The sequence below is a fragment of the Cheilinus undulatus genome, linkage group 4 (genome assembly GCF_018320785.1).
Source record: "Cheilinus undulatus linkage group 4, ASM1832078v1, whole genome shotgun sequence".
NCBI lineage: Eukaryota > Metazoa > Chordata > Actinopteri > Labriformes > Labridae > Cheilinus > Cheilinus undulatus.
The window spans coordinates 11,337,267-11,350,939 of NC_054868.1; the positions used below are offsets into that span (position 1 = coordinate 11,337,267).

At 39.0% G+C, this 13,673-nt stretch overlaps 1 long non-coding RNA gene across 2 annotated transcripts; it reads right to left on the minus strand.

The window, feature by feature from the left end:
- Positions 1–1,991: 1,991 nt before the first annotated feature.
- On the minus strand, positions 1,992–11,381 carry LOC121507937. Of its 2 annotated transcripts, XR_005991770.1 has the most exons (4): positions 11,136–11,381; positions 10,057–10,137; positions 3,693–3,883; positions 1,992–2,347 (listed from the first exon to the last, which is right to left on the minus strand). It is a non-coding gene; the product is annotated as an uncharacterized LOC121507937 (long non-coding RNA). The 2 variants fall into 2 exon arrangements; XR_005991771.1 differs by lacking the exon at positions 3,693–3,883 and having other exon boundaries at positions 11,136–11,380.
- Between the last annotated feature and the right edge of the window lie 2,292 nt (positions 11,382–13,673).

Genomic DNA, 13,673 nt, shown 5'->3' on the forward strand with positions numbered 1-13,673 from the left:
AAATAAGGGGACAGTAAAGTGTAAATGTTTGATAAGACAATGTGCAGAAGACTGACTTGTCCACTGAGCTGTCTGAGTTATTCAAAGTGAAATCAGACAATAAGGAGCAGTGGTGGACTTATTTTACATTGCTGTGGTTAAACCAAAGGGCTTGAAAGGAACAATAACGCATGCGATTAATCCAGAATAAATAAAAGTAATGCACCACTTGTAGATTTTAGTTAATCACAATTAATATGATTAATCTTGACAGCCCTAATCTATACATAAGTGACTTTGATTATAAAGATTAATCTCTTGATATTGCAGATAAAATGCCGTGCATCACAGTCACCATCAATAAAAGACATAATGGACAGTGTCAGCTATTTGATCTTGTCAGAGCTACATGTAAATTTCTAGCCTACCAGCCTCAGCTGTGTAGAACTTGGGAATACAAATTCATTCACAATGTGAACAATAATTTAATTCTCTCCAAGATTTCATTCTGGAAAAAGGTACATAGACGACATTCTGTTTGCCTGTACTGGCCCCACTCACGAACCCAATGATATGTTGGACTATATCAACTCCACTACACAATACCTCTGGTTCACAGTTAAACATTCTAATGAAAAAATACATTTCCTGGACTTGACTATCACCAAAACAACAAAGGGACCTCAATTTACTGCAAACCATTAAGCAGAAACAGACTTCTCAGAGCCGACAGCAATCAACAAAAGCTCATCTACATTCCAGCAGGCCAATTTTTAGGCCTAAAAAGAAACTGCAGTACAAATGATGAGTTTGAACGAAAGGCTGCGGAGTTAAGTGAACACTTTTGGAGCAGAGGCAACAAAGAGGACGTCATCGGAGCAGCCTATCAGCGGGCAGTGCGCTCTGACAGATCCCGCCTCTTCAGCGCTCCTCCACATCCTCACACCCCTGTTTCTCCACAGCGTTCTCCCCCATCGCTGGTCAAATCAAACACACCATAATTAAACACTGAAACAGATTTGTAAACACACCCCCTCATCTCCCCTTGGATATGAGGGCTAGACATGAGTGCTGCCACAGTATTGGTCCACTGCATTCTGACTTCCCACTCCAAGCAACCAATCAGGGTTGACACTGTAATGAGAAGGGTATTTAAATTTTTCAAACCGCATCACTACGTCTTCATCTTGACTCTGATGAAGACGCAGTGCGCGTTGAATCGTTAGTCCTCGACACCTGATTAGACTGCATGAAGTGATTTGTGTGGTATAGTTTCTTCTTTGGATTTACCTGTGAGATAGGACCATTGAAACACCTCTGTACACATTTACTTAGTGTTTGTTTATTTTACATTCATCTGGGAAACCTCCTGTGTTAAATTTTTTTGGAAAGGGCAGAAACTTCAAAAATAAGATAAAAAATTTCTCTTGGGCCCCATAATAATTTATAAAAATAGAAAATGATAGATTTTAGGGTACGTTTGCTAATTTGGGTCCTTTTAAAGCTTGCATTTTAAAAACTGTTTTCAGAAGAATGCAGGGTAACAGTGGGTTAACAGCCAACTTATTTTTTCATTTTAACCCCCTGTGTTAAGGCACATTTTCTAAATACTTCACTCCTCTCTCATGCCATTTGTTTCTTAAATATGACAAGCAGAAATATAACAACTAAATAAAATGTTGCATGTGTCTTTTGGAGGTTAATTTAGACTCTGGATTTGATCGAGTTCGTCCATTCTTAGATTTTTGTTTCTCTTTTCGTACATTTCTGCTGAGGTGTTGGCAGATTAATTTCTTGTTGAATTTGCTGCTTTCACTTTTGCAGGTACTTTAACAGATAGCCTACATGATTTTTTTCTGCTCTGTAGTATGTTTCATTTTTGTATTTTATACTCAGTATAAGGCAGATTCACTCGTAACAACAAAGCAGCAGAATGAGACTTAGTAGAGTCATGTATCTCACTCTGATTCAGTTCATCCATGCTCTACATTATTAGAGACCACCACAGAATAACTGTTGTTAATTTTTTATACATGTATGCTAAAGTGAAACAATTTAGGCCCTTAAGGCAGAATACTGGGCTGAGCTTATAAACTGCGTGCATGTCTTCAAGGTTCACAGAGAAACCTCTGATAATAGATGCTGGATGAGGTGTTGATAAAGCACTGATGTACTAAGACACTGTTGACAGAGCAGAGTTCCAGTGAGGGTTTAATCCATGCTGGTACTCAGAGAAGAATGGCTGCCCTTAAGGTGAGCTCTGAGTGTGAGAGACAAACAGATGAGTGCCTGCAGAGACTCATGTAGGTTTGCAGTGACTCCTGTGTGAGTGTTTCACACCATACTGGGTCATTGGAGGGTCAGCACTCTGAAAGAGAAAGAGAGAAAGAAGAGAGTTTTCAGTTTAATCCTCGGAGACAGGACACAATTGAGGAAAGATGAACCATTTTTGTTACCTGCTACTAAATACAAAATATATTTCCATTACTATCTGCCATAATTAGAAAAGTGTTTCATTTTGAAAGTCAATTAACCAACATTATGGTGCTACATGTGGCACAGGTTTACCACAGTTAGTCTCAAATGTAAAGTGCATAACAAATAAAATGTATTGAAAGGTATTTTCAATAGCTAATAGGGAGGCACAATATTATCGGCCTGATATTGGTATCGGCAGATTTCAAAATTTCTGCTGATATTTATATCGGATATATTGGCTGTGAATATCAGCATATATATCAACTATAAATTCTAGTCATATATACTAATAAATTAGTGAAGCTTTAGGCTGGACCAACAGACTTGTGTAAGTTGAGATCCTATTCTTTATTCACCCTCATTTTTTAAACCTGAAAGTATGTTTTATGAAAAAAGTTTCTCTTTTTTCCATCCTCAAACCTTAAATTGTGATCAAAGGACTGAATTTCAGTTATGTAAAACATAATTAAATAATGGTATCAATATCCGCATGAGTCTTTAAATATCAGCAAAATCCAGTACCGTGCATCCATAATGGACTATTATAGCTTTGCTTAAGTTGTTTCAAGTTTCTATGTAACTTTCATGTGACAATATCAGCTAAAGTGTTAATAATTCAGTCTGATGTGGTGTAACGTTGTCAGGATTAACCCTCATTTTCCACATACTAGTGCAACTAAAAAATGTAAATACCACGATAAAGATCTTTTTTTTGCTGCTTTGATTCAAAACGTGAAATGCCAGTTAATTCTAGATTCATCTCATATAAAGTGAAATATTTTATGAAGTGTTTTGCTTTAAACTCCACTATGTTAAAATGTTAGATGTTAAATGTTAAATTGTGGAAAAGTCTTTTTAAATGTTTCCTGAGTCTTTGTCCTCTCACTCTGGTTCAGTGCACACAACAGCAATCATGGGGAAGACTGCCAACTTGTCAGTCATCCAGAGGACAATCATTGAACCCTTCACAAAGAGGGTAAGCCACAGAAGGCCATTGCTGAAAGGGCAGGCTGCTCTCAGTGTGCTGTTTCAAAGCATATTCATGGAAAGTTGACTGGAGGGGAAAAGTGTGAAAAGATCCAGACTTAAAAGTTAGGGGAGCTTTACACGGAGTGGCCCGAGTCTGGAGTGAGTGGTTTAAGAGGCATGAGACGCAGACGTGTCCTGGAGATGGGCTACAAGTGTGGTGTTCTTAGTGTCAAGCCACTCCTGATCCACAGATGTCAGTGTCTCACCTGGACAAAGGAGAAGAAGAACTGAACTGTTGCTCAGTGGTCTAAAGTATCAAGGTCCAAGAGACTGGAGGAAGATCAGAGAGGTACAGAATCCAAGGTGCTGGAAGTTCAGTGTTTCAGCTTACAGTCAGTGATAGTTTCAGGTGCCATGTCATCTGCTGCTGTTGTGCTTTATCACCATTGTCTGCCATCTACCAGGAGATTTTAGAGCAAAAACATCAGGCACAATTAAACCATTAACATTTTTTTAAGTTTGAGAATTAATTTGACCCCTTTTTATGTGAAATCTAGCTGAAATTAATAGGTGCTTATTGGTGATTGAGACATGTGCGCTGCTCGCTGTGCTTGCACATGCACGCTGGCGAGCGCTCATATAATTTGGTTTTTAAACACCTGATGTTACCATGGTAAAAGCTGGGGAGGCTTTGACAGTTTTATAAAATGACTACCACCAAATCCTAGTGGGAGCAAACTGGAGAAAAGCATCCTGTCCAAGGACACATTGATATGCTACATGTTACCAACCAAATCTACCTTCTGAGCCACGGTCACCCTTTGATTCAAGTCGTCTGCCTTGAATCCAAAATAAAGTCAAGAAGCTGAAGGGCTGTTGACTTTTTTAATCACATTTTCCTCACTCCTGTACACCTTAATCATCACCCTAGTCAAACCAGCAGTCATCCTTATCTGATGCTAATCAATTTGAGACTATCTGACACATAAAATTAGTAAGTTCTACAAAAAATTAACACAAATAAATAATGTTACAAGTAGTGGATTTTTTTCTTAAACATTTAGATCACCCCCATGGTTAGTGGAGCAGAGCACATGATGGCCATACTGTTTATAATTAATGTGACAGTTTTACTCTCACATCATAGACAGAAACTTGGCAGCATAAGGCGTTTCTTGTCTTGGTATGAAATCATTCACACTTACCGAACACAAAGACACGGCTCCTGACTCACACACGAACACAAAACACACACACATGCAGAGACATAGACAGGCAATTTGTGATTTAGGGTAATTGCATTTAACAAGCCTTCTGCGCTGACATCCAACCTCTATCAATTAAACATCAAATATTCTCCTCCAACTGTTTTGCTGCCAAACACATTCTTCATTCCTTTAATCCCAAATGCTGAAACTCAACCCAGTTAACATGCCAGAGGAGAGTGAGCGAGAAAGAGAGAGAGAGAGAGGGAGACAGACAGACAGGAGAATCAAAGCATGTTAATCGAGCCCTACAGTGCAGTATGCTGTATGTGTGTATCTGTGTGTGTTTAAGAGAGAGACAGTGAGAGAGTGAGTGAGTGAGAGAGAGACAGAGAGAGAGAGAGAGAGAGAGAGAGAGAGAGGGAGCCAGAGTAGATGCATGTAATCATTTTTATTCTTGAACCCCCACCCTCACTCTGTCTCTAGCTCACTCTCCCTTCTCTCTACAGCCAAGGTCTCTCCCTCTCTCTCTCTCTCTATGTCATGTCTATAATGCACTCTGACAACACACAAATCACTGGAGTGGTTTCCCAGCAACAGGAGGGAGGGTTTGTGGGGTTTTGGACCCTGATGGAGCCAAAAACGTCTTCCAGGAGAGGAAATTGATTCAGTGGAAGTCTTAAAAAAAATCCTTCAGATCCAGTCAATAATCACCACCAGATAAAAAAAAGTGGGGGAGTGAAGGGAATGGGGGGGCATTGATTGTCCCTGTTTTCTGCCGCTCAGCACACATAGGACGTTAAATCAAGAGCTGGGGAACAGCCAAAGAAACAGCATGACAGACTGATGAAAGACAGCGGTGCTCTGGGCTTGTGGTCAGAAATCAAAGTGTCCCCTCTCATCTCTCCCCACTCTTCCCTCTCTCAGTAGGAACCATGTTTTCCTCTCTCAGCCACTCCCTCTGACCCACATTCATTTCTCTCTGCCTCCTCCCAGTGGTCACTAAAAGTCATGGCAGCACTCCGCCAGAAAATGCAAAGAAGTTGCACAAAACTGCAAGTGATTAAAAAAAGATTAGCATCCAATGAGTCATTATTTTCACCATGTGGTACCACTTTACAATAAGGCTTGCTTCAAAGGTTATTTATATAACTAATGACTTACATTTAATAACAATAATCATTTAAAGATTTGTCATAATCCTTTTAAGCAGACAAATATGCATTCTTAGTTTATTAAAGATTAAAAAAAAAAATCACAATATCCAGCCATCTTCTACAAAAAATGGCCACGACAACAACTAAGCATTTTGCTTCCTTGTCTCTCATGTGATTTGTTCCTGCAGGGTGAAGGGGGCACGGTAAGCCTGTAGGAAAATTGGCAAGGCCTCCCAAACAAAGAACCTTTACAAAAAAATGATTTTTTAATTGCACTCTGTGATGCATGAAAAAGGAAAACAACAGGGCAATAAAATGAAAAAAGAGGAAAAATAAAAAAAAATAGGAATGAAAGAGGTCTGACTATGAGAAACACAGCCTTGTGTGAAGAGAGATAAAAAGGCCTGATGAGAAAAGTTTCTCTTGTTTTAAAGGTCACATATTTTACCCCTTTAATACAAGTTTATATTGGTTTCAGAGGGCTGCAAAACATGCCTGTGAAGTTTGTTGCTGAAAAAACACTCCAGTATAAGATTTCTGGATGTCTTAAAAACCCATCTGTTTCAGCCCTCCGCAGAACGAGATGTTTCTGCGTCTGTGGACTTTAAATGTTAAAGAGGTAGTGAATACTTTAACTTTTTTTTTCATCTGTGCACTGAAGTATCTGACTGAACTATGATAAACACATCAATGCAGGTGTTATTTCTGACATTTGCACCAAACTGATATCAGGGGACTGTGGAGGTGAAAAATCCTCCACTTCAAAAGATCGCTCTAAGGCAGCAGTGCTGCAAGACTCTGTGTCACTTTCTAGCAAGGGGATGTTACTGTCACGGCCGCCTCATCTGAAAAACACGGTCCTTTTCCCCTCCCTCCTCTCAGTACCAAACTGCCCATTTTTTGTGCATTTTTCAAAAGTCTAAAGTGGGCGGAGTTAGTTCTGAGCAGGTGGTTTACTTACACTCTAATGAGCTGTCTGCCTCCGCCCCTGACTACACCCCTCTCAGGAAATGGATGTGGCTCTCCTGATCTGAGCGGAGGATCAGGGGAAGAGAGTGGAACTTTCTTCCAAGCGGGGAGGGCCAACCAAACCTGGGGGCTGAGCCAACTCCAAAAATGACATCACAAGGGGAAACGTCTTGTTTCAGCACACATTTGCTTAAAGGGGGGCAGGGAGATTTTTATTCTTAGAGGGATCGTGGACTGGGGCACATATTTTTGTTAAAAAAGCCTTAAAAAGTGTATTTTGCATAATATGTGACCTTTAAGAAGACAAAGTGGAAAACTGCAGTGGGGCTTTGCCTGGTTACCGGAGAAGATGAGATTTAACTTTCTACCTGATGAGGGGGAAAGAGAGAGATTTTATCTGATGTGATTCCCAACACCTCCCAATATTGTGTTGGAGTCCTTCAGGATGGGACTAAATTCTCATGTAAATGTTTTTTTTTTATGTCCGAAGTCAATGTACTTAATAAGGTCTTCATTTTTTTTTCTGCATTCTAATATTCTAAAATTACAGATGAAGATTTGTAACAAATACTTGAAATTTTTGAGACAATAGAGTTTTATGTATCAAGGAAAGGATTAAAAAATACCATTTACAAGAGAGTCCTGGCCAAGACAGCAGCAGCACCTTAAACAGAGTAGCAGGCACAAAATAAACGCTAAAAACACAGATCAACCAATTTTTGAGTCACAGAGCAGAAAGTCATGAGTCAAACATCTACATCCTGATGCAACTCCCTCCTATGCCTTAAATCTGCTTTTAAAACAGTTTAGAGAGACCAGCATCCCAAGACACAAATGTTTCTGCAGAAGATTCCAGTCTACAGGAGCAGTGAACCTGAAACTCCTTTTACACATCTCAACATGGACTTTAAACACAGAGAGCTGTGACTGAGTCACAGAGCGAAGACTGTAGCTTCCAGCACTTCCCACATGAATAAAATCACACATGTATGATGGGAGCAGATTTAATAAAGCCTTATGAATAAGGATATGCCAATAATTAAGCCTATGAGTGGTGAAAGAAGGTTAAGGACTTTAGGTTTGTTAAACACCTCAGTTCCCCATGGTACACAATATCTAAAGATTTAAGGCACTGAGAAGATGCATGCGTATACAGAACATCACTTATCAATCAGAGGCAGAAAACGGCCGCAAGCAGGCTTTTCTTTAAAGCTTAAAAAAAATCATCAATCAAGAATCGAAGGTACTTATAAGAAGACACAAACTCAATCACATCACCTTGAAGCATAGTGATGGAAGGCAGGTTCAATATACACGTTTATAACAATAATAGAATAAATGAGAGAGACATTTCAATCACAATGCTCAACAAATACCAGCCATTTAGTTCTCTTTTGAAACAGGGACATATCAATAACCAAATCTGGCAGCACTAAAACCTGTCCCCCCTGATGCTGCCCTCTTGTGTCTGTCTGTGAGTTTGCCTTGTGTTCTACAACCTGTTCAGTGTGCTGCGCTTCTGTTGTAGCTCAGTCAATAGTTCATTTGTTGCTTCATGGGAATTTTGTGTTGCCTGTATGCTGTAATGACTGATATTAACTGCCAGCATGATACCAATATTTTTGTGCATTGCTGTTTAACATGGTCCTGCTGTGCACATCAAGCAACTTTGGTAAGCTGCTGCATGTATGCTTTAATGGCATCTGTTTGATGTTGTTTAACGTTGCTTGCTTCCCTTCATCAGACATGTTTTGTAAGCTCCTGTCTGAAAGCTTTTATTGATGTTTTCCTAATGCTGCTTCTTTCTTGTTTTGCATGTTCAATGTTAGTTCACATTTTCTCTTAACATTGCTTCAGGTCTGTCTTGCATATTTCCAACCTGACATGCCAGACAGACCATTTCACATAGCCACTTCATGCACTGTTAAACCAAACAGATTAAACATGAAGATATTTGTTGAAACTGATAATATCAAAGTTTTTCAGTAGTGGCAATACATTTTTGAGAAGACTCAAGTTTAAAATGTATAATTTACACTACAAGCCCTGCTGAGTAACTCCAAACATTAGAGGTAACTGGTAACGTAAAAAAATTTAAATAACTGAAAAACGGTATTTGTTTAGAAGCAGGTTCTTGGCCATTTTAAGTTATATCAACTTAATTTTACTTGTACATTCTGGTTAGGTTAACCTTACAGTTTTAAGTTAAACTACAGTGTTATTTATTGTTGACCACTCATAGTAGACCATCTAATGCGACAACAAGTGACAATAACTGAAAGGTGCACACTGAACCAGGAAGGCTTCATCCATCATGTTCAGTGTATAGTCTCCTGTGTATTGTGGTTGCTCCCAACAGGTGGGACTTCTATAACTGAGTCAGTGACTTCACTCATGGTGCACAAGGTCTAATGCCAAAGGCATTGTGGATAAAATATGCAGATTAAGGGATGACGGTTAGGGGTGCACAGTGTTATGGGTATGGTATCTGTATCGGCAGATATGTAAATTTCTGCAGTTATTTACAACCAATATTTTGGCTATAAAAAACAGCCTATATCAGCTATTGGCTGTACAAGCAAATAAGTTTGTATAGTTTTAGGCTGGGCGAACAGACATATGTCAGCTAAAGTCTTTTTCTTTATTTATCATTATTCCTTATACTTTAAATTATGTTTATTGAGGACTGAAGTTTTAGATCTGAACCATGTTTGAATATCTGTGTAGACTCAAATTATTTTGTAGATAATGGCATATCTGATATCTGCAAAAAATCAAATATCATGCATCTGTCATGATTGTCAGTTTGTTTTTTACAATGAAATATATCCTCATGCATGAAATGTCTTACAGTGTTATTACTGTGGCATATCAGAGAAAACAGTTGCTTTCAATGTACTGTTATAATTACAAAAGTTTCACATAAATTCACTGTTGCCCATTTTGAGTGCAAAAAGTGGACATCAGGATACACTAGCTCTTAAAATGTAAAAAATCATTTTATTTTCCCAAGTTTTTAACACATTTATACTCTAGGCCAGTGGCAAAATGTGAAAATATCATTAGAGCGAAACAGTTTACCAGAAACTGGCCCATTTTACCTGAATTCCTCCAATATCATAAATATAACATATAATATAATGTAATGCATGTCAAGATAGCTGATCAAAGACAAAAATATGTCTTATTATTGCTGAATTCCTACACATCATTACATTACACATATTCCAAATTATCATGCATATATTGTTTTGGTTCATTTTATTCCTAGTCTCTATAAGCCCTAAACATCACTTCACCTTCTCTTGCTGATGCTGCAGCCTTGTTGGGACATGGAGTCCATCAACCAACCAGCCAGAACTCCGTCCATCTGGACCATCCTGTGTAGCACAGCATTCATCAGTGAATAAAACTGTTGGAAAATTAGCCTTCATATATTTTCTGAGCCCACTGCAATCATTTCTCCTTGCGTGCATTGGTTAAGGGTGACTGAAATCCAACTTTACGCTCATCAGCAAACCTCTGGAGGATCCTGCACCCAGAGGACTCCAGAGGCACCAGCTTCAAATTCCTGTCTGCTACTCATCAGTGAACTTTTCACAGCTGCTCTCTTAATACACTGAATTTGCCTTACAGAAACTTTCTCTAATACGCCTTTATCTGAACAAACCTTTCTGCACTCTGAATCACACACAAATCTCTTCACAGTAAGATGATGTCTCTTCAGTTTTTGTGAAATGTGCAGTGTTTTTTATAGTTCTGCAGGATACTGCACTATTTCACGGTTTTCATCTGCAGAAATATCTTTTTCCCCATACTGCATAAAACCTGGGACTTGCTTAAAAATGTGGAACGACCTGGTGAAGTAGTTTCCCCTTAATTAGGCTCACCTGGCACACTGATGACCAAACCTGTCTGAATGGTAATTCTAGTTGTTCATTCCAACAGAGGGCACAAATGTATGAATACTGCTGCAGCAGTCTTCATTTAAATCCTCCAAACATTAATCTACAAAACCTTTAGTGTTGTATTTACTAACAAAGAACACATTCAGAAAATCTGACTCTACAATATATTTCATGAGCTGAATTTTCTGTTTATTTTATAAACGTGCTCCTACGCCTTTAACAGTGACCTGCCTCATATGAAGCCTTTTACTGCTTGCATGCTTCTTTCATGTCTCTCTTTGTAGTGAAGAGGACTGAGTTGAGGCCTGAGGGTAAAATGTCAATCACCTGAGAGCTGTAGACGAACTTAATGCTCAGAGAGAGAAACACACTTAACAGCTGCTCAGTTAGAGGTTTCCCCTTCTCTATTTCATCGCTATTTTATCACTTACACACCTCCTTTCATCACAGGTAAGCTAGCAGAAACCCACCTGAAATTCTTGCTGCTTTGCTGTCCATGAGCCTCTGCTTCAGCTCTTGCCTGGTGAATTTTCCGCATGTCACGGTGATTTTAAAAGGTTGGCCCAAATAATTTATAAACACTTTCAATTCTCCTTTAAGTTAAATTCTTAATGTAATGTGTTAAAGAGCAAAGTTTTTGCCTCATGGTTTCTCCTCAGTGTGCCAGTTATCGCGCTCCCTCTTGTGGTGACGCAGATTATAAAACCTTCCACATTCATTGCGCATGTGCTGACCCTCGCTGCGACAACGTTGGTGTTTTTCAGGCGCAAACTCAGCTGTTAGGTATAAATAAATGAAACGTTATACATAAAATAAATTGTTTTGGCTGACTCAGCAAAGGAATAGAATTCAAATTGTTAAGAAATTCAAGAAATCTAAGCCTGGAAATGAATATTCAATTTAGTTGGTGGTACAGATTAGAAGTATTAAAAAAAAAAACTGGCACAAGGACAAATAATGTATGGATAATATCTGAAATCTTAATTTAACGAGGAAACATCTAGGGATTGTAACCACGTGTGTTCACATCACGGATTAGCTTCAGATGAAATTACTGTGCAGGTCAAAATTTAACAACATTTCTACAAAACACGAATTCACACTGTCTTGAATCAAATTAACCTCAGGTTATCATTTGCTCTGGTGGATCTTGTCTGGCATCTAGAAACAAAATACTGTGTCCATCATGCAAATTCCCAAGTCTTTTTAAAACAAATTAATCATATTTATTAATTTATGTATTTATTTATTGCTGAAATAGAAACATGCCTGATATGTTGTCGGTAGGGATGGGAACCTTTCACATTTGAAACGGCACGGTACCGATTCCTGGTACCTGTGAACCGATACAGTATACACTGGTACCCATTTTAGGTACTTTTAAGTGTGAATAATATGCAATAATAGATGCTACATAATCTCAAACTTTATGAATTTTTAATATCAAAACACTATCAAATTTCAGTGTTTTAAAAAAGTGTTTTGAAAAAATTACTCCAAAATGGAAAACCTAAACTACTATAACTACCCAGTGTTTTTTCTTTATATTGCACAAATTAAAACCCAGCCCACTACCTCCTGTTCCTCTAATTTACCCTCTTGGAAAAATGTGTGTTGGGGTCCATGGAGGGAGAAAAGTTTAAAACAAAAGAACAATGAGTATGGAGTCAAAATAACTAACTAAATAAATAAAGGTATAAAATTTTAACAATTAAAGTATTACAAATGAAAGAAAACAAACTACTTCCTCTGCCATGAACTACGTGTACTGCACATCCTCTGTCCTCATGTAGTCCTTTTTCCAACAAAACTAACACGTCATCTTTCCCTGTACACACACAGGGTCCGTTACATTATATTTGCCCGTAGAGATGTGACGGACAGAACGTTCACCCAATCACCCTCTATGTTTTTTTTCAAAGCCTCTGCCTTTTCTCACACGTTTCCTATTGAAGCTCTCCCAGATGGATGTGTGAAACAAATCCTTCTGGTGTGTCAGGTTACTCAAGCTCACCTTTGAGGAAAAACTAAAATGCTGGTTCTCATGCTCCAGCACCAGATAGTCACCCAGTTGTTTGAACATGAACAAAAGTAACACATTTTCCTACAACAGCTACAGGCTCCTTTGTGCCTTGGCTGTTGATTGGCAGCATCTGCTGACCTCACATCACAAAGCAAAAACGATGCCCCTCCAAGTTTTAGGATCTTGGAAGGGCATCGTATGTGGACCTGACAAGGAAGCTCAGCCTGTAATCTTCCACAAGTCTCTAGCTCTATCTTTGGTTGTTTTTGACCATGACTTGGGGGCTGGTCCACACCCCAGGCCTGCCTTGCTTTGCTGCAGCTAGCTGATTATCTCCTGTTGCTGGAGTTTTGTCACTTGCTTTTTCCTCTCTTCATCTGTGCTCCGTGAACAACAAGCTGAGAGATTCCAGTTTGTAGCCAAGGTTGAGGGACTTCAGTGGTTCCGAAGTGGGCAGCAGTACAGAGGCAATGAGGAAGGTCAAGCCATTTGTAGATGTAACTGTTTTCCTTTAGATCCACTCTGCTGCTGCAGAGATGTCACACAGCTTCAGAGGCCACTTAAGAAGGTGGTAAAGGGTGAAACAATAGCACCAGGTCTTGAATTGTCTAGAACAGTGGTTCTCAACTGGTGGGTCGGGATCCAAAAATGGGTCACGGAGCAGTTTTCAGTGAGTCGTGGATAGGTGTTGGTGGCAAAAAGTCCTAAAGTCCTTGTTGGACATGCACCAATACTTTTTTTACTTCCGCCAAGGAGGTTATGCGATCGGCAGGGTTTGTTAGTTAGTTAGTTAGTTTGTTTGTTAGTTCGTTTGTTAGCAACATAATTAAAAAAGTTACAGACGGAATTTGATAAAATTTCAGAAAATGTCAGAAATGGCATAAGGAAAAACTCTAGATCCAGGAACTTTTTAAAGGATTCTCTACTATTGGGACATAGGGCTAATGGCGGAGGTCTGCACTCCCAGTGCTTTTCTAGTTTGACC